Source organism: Choloepus didactylus, chromosome 18 (genome assembly GCF_015220235.1).
Source record: "Choloepus didactylus isolate mChoDid1 chromosome 18, mChoDid1.pri, whole genome shotgun sequence".
NCBI lineage: Eukaryota > Metazoa > Chordata > Mammalia > Pilosa > Megalonychidae > Choloepus > Choloepus didactylus.
In genome coordinates, this window is record NC_051324.1 from 13956664 (window position 1) to 13960553 (window position 3890).

The 3890-nt window shown below is 36.5% G+C and overlaps 1 pseudogene; it reads right to left on the minus strand.

Moving 5' to 3' along the window:
• Nucleotides 1-1396: 1396 nt before the first annotated feature.
• Nucleotides 1397-2072, minus strand: LOC119514530 (annotated as a pseudogene).
• Nucleotides 2073-3890: the final 1818 nt, after the last annotated feature.

Sequence of the window (3890 nt, forward strand, 5' to 3'; positions counted from 1 at the left end):
GTAGGAATAGACATAGGTTTTTGGATAGGGATAGGGTTAAGTTTTATGTTAGGGTTAAGTTTAGGGATAGGATAGGGATATGGGTATGGTTAGGGTTTGGTTTATGGTTAGTATTAGGATTAAGGGTAGGGATAGGGATAGAGATAGGGTTAAGGATAGGGATAGGGTTAGAGTTAGGGTTGGAATCAGGGGTAGGTTTAGGTTTAGAGTTAGGGTTAGGGTTAGGTTTAGGGATAGGTTAGGGATAAGGATAGGGTTATGGATAGGGATAGGTTAAGGGTTAGGGTTAGGGTTGGGGATAGGGCTAGGGCTATATTTAGGGTTAGGATTAGGGTTAAGGTTTGGGATATGTTAGGAGTATGGGAAAGGTTAGGTTTCCCATAGGTATAGGGTAGGTGTAGGGTTAAGGTTATGGAGAATAATAGAGATAGAGATAGGGTTATGGATATGGATAGGTTTAGGTTTACGGCTAGGGTTAAGGTTAGGAATATGATTAGGTTTAGGGTTAGGGTAAGTGTTAATGATAGGGATAGCTTTATGGATAGAGATAGGGTTAGGGTTAGGATTAGGATAGGTATAGGGATATGGATAGGTTTAGGTTTAAAGTCAGGTCTAGGGATAAGATAGGGATATGTATATGGTTAGGGTTAGAGTTAGGGTTAGGGTTAGGATAGGGATAGGGATATGGATAGAGACAGGATTATGGATAGGGACAGGGTTAGGTTTAGGGCTAGGATTAGGAACAGGGATCAGTGTAGATATAGGATTATGGGTAGGTATATGTTTACAATTAGGGTTTGGGTTAGGTTCAGGGATAGGGATAGGTTTAGTGTTAGGTTAAGTTTATGGTTAAGGTTATGGTTACAATTAGGGATATGATAGGGATAGATTTTTTCTTAGGGTTAGGGTTTAGTGTTAGGGCTAGGGATAGGGATAGGGTTATCAATAGGGATTGGGTTAAGTTTAGGTTTAGGGTTAGGGTTCCATTTAGGGATAAATGAACCTGCACCTGTGCAGCTTTGCTTGACCACAATGGGTCTTCCAGGAAACTGTACTTCCACTCCCCACCACATGTGTTCTAGCCAGTTCTACATCCCCAACCCCACAGCTGCCCAGGCTGAAGCCCCTGTGAAAGCATCTTCTCCCATGCTTGTTCCAGGGTTAGGGTTTGGGTTGTGTTTAGGTATAGGGATAGGTATAGGTATAGGCATAGTCTTTTTTTTTTTCTTTATATTAACTTTACTATTCAAACAATAGAAAGTAGGGGACAATTCAGGAACTGAGAAAGAGATAAACAAACAAAAAAGCAAAAAACTTTTCTGCCATGTTTATTCTTCTACACTGTATAGCTATGCTCACAGAGACGGCTTCTTCTACTTCTCCACTGCCCAGAAATTCAGTTGTATATAACATTGAACCTGCTGAAAAGTTGAGGGAGGTTAGATATGATGGGCCCATATCCTGGTGCATTGTCATATAATTCAAACAATGGTGCAGCGACCAGCTTGTAATTTTTAGGGACTGCAGAAAAAGCTTTCTCTTGAAGTTGACCCAGAAACAACTTATATTTCTTAAGCTTTGTAGTATGTTCAGGAATACATGGATACTGAGGAGGTTCAAAATTTGCTCTTCACCAGTTACCAATGCAATCATCAATGACCCTGTCTTTCAGGAATCCATTTTGATGACCCAGTATCTTGGTCATTAAGCATTTTAGTCCTTCAACTTCATCTTCTTCTGGGTTAAGTTCACCACCAGGTAATTTGAAGAAAGTTGTTCCCAGTTGTAGCAGTAACACATGGGGTAGCCAGTGCTTGTGTACAATCAGAACTCCTTCTAGAGTGCTCCTCATTCCAGTTTTATCAAATTCCTCCCTCATGCACTGAAATCTGGCTGCAACAGAGCTGTCTTTCTCATGAAGGGGCTCTTTTGTACCAAGGGTATAATTGGTAGGAAGGTACAGTTGATGGTTCCTGGATGAGGGGCTTGGTCTACTGGATGTACTTGTTGTGGAACTGGTTGACTGCCCAGGGCCAGCCAGTTTGTGAGCGTTTGGGTGGCACCACGGACATGTTAGCGAGTACAGGCGTTGATGGTGAGCGGAAAGGGGGAGGCAGGGGAGACTGCTGCATCCCACTCAGCAGTCACTGCCATTCTCTTAATGGCTTTTTAAAAAAAAATCAAATTTTTTTAAATTGTAGCATATAACATATATACATAGAAGTGATAACTTTCCAAATGCACTTTAACAAGTAGTTAGCAAATTTCAAAGAATATTGTGGGTTACAGTTCAGTGGTTTCAGTTATTTCCTTATTGTAAATTATAACATTTATCCCAAAAAAATCTTTCAAAGTATGATTTAACAAGTAGTTATATAGGAAATTTCCAAAGTTGTTATGAGTTACAATACCATGGTTTCAGTTATTTCCTTATTGTGAAACATAACATATATACATAAAGGTGATAACTTTCAAGTTACAATTTAACAAATAGCTATAGAAGAAATTTCAAAGGATGCTATGGGTTACAATTCCATCATTTCAATTCTTTCCTTCTAGCTATTCTAATACCCTGGCAACTAAGAAAAAGAAAATTATATAATGGCTTTTTAAGACAAGATTGTAGTACTGATGAAGTCCAATTTATCAGTGTACAGTGCTTTTTGTTTTTTTAAAGCAATTTTGCCTAACAATAAGTCAAAAAGATTTTTTTCTATGTTTTCTAAGTATTTTCTCCTAGACGCTTTATAGTTTTATGTTTTAGGTGTTGATTTATGATACATTTTGAATTGATATTTTTAAAATAATGTGAGGTATGAAATGAAATTCCCTTTTTTTTTTTTTTTTTTTTTGCATCCAGTGGTTCTGGCACCATTTGTCAAAAAGACTAGACTTTCTCCACTGAATTGTACTCTTGTCAAAGTCAGTTTTCCATATTTGTGTGCATCTATTTCTAGAGTCTTTGTTCTGCTCTATTGATCTATTTGTCTATTTTTACGCAAATACAGTACTCTTCTGAGTATTGTAGCTTTATAATAAATCAAAAACAACTTTTGCAAAGTTGGCTTGGCTGTTCTACATCTTTTGCATTTTTATATGAATTTTAGAGTCAGCTTGTCAAATTCTACAAAAACCCACTGGGAGTGGGTTCTCATTGATCATTTTGGAGAGAATTGACATCTTACCCATGTTAAATGTTTAGACAAAAGAATGAAATCTCTCCATTTATTTAGGTCATCTTTAATTTCTCTCAGCAATGTTTTATAATTTTTAGTGTACAGGTCTTTTATAAGTTTACCAGATTTATTACTATGTATCTGGTATTTTTGTTATTTTGTAAATGGTGTTTTAAAAAATTTTAGTTTCTAATTGTTGCTACTATATCAAATAAAAATACAGTTATTAGTTCTGATTGATCTTGCATCCTTCAAGCTTGCTCAATCCACTTAATAGTTTTAGTACCATTTTTGTTGATATCCATCAGATTTTCTACATAGAAAAACTTGTCATCTGTGTATAAAGATAGTTTTAGATGGTCTTTTCTAATCGATATGCCTTTTATTTCTTTTTCTTACCTGATTGCACTGGCCAGAATTTCCAGTACAATGTTGAATAGAACTAGGGAGAGGAGATATTTTTTCCTTGTTCCTGGTCTCATGGGGAAATTAGTCTTCTACCATTACATCTGAGTTAGCTGTAGATTTATTTGTAGATGCCCTTTATCAGGTTGAAGAATTTCCTTTCTCTTGCTAGTTTTCTGAGACTTATTATCAGGAACAGATGCTAGATTTTGTCAGATGCTTTTCTGAGGTGATCATATGGTTTTTTGTTCTTAGTTTGTTAATGTAACTTACATTGATTTTCAAACCAACCTTGTATTCCTTGTATAT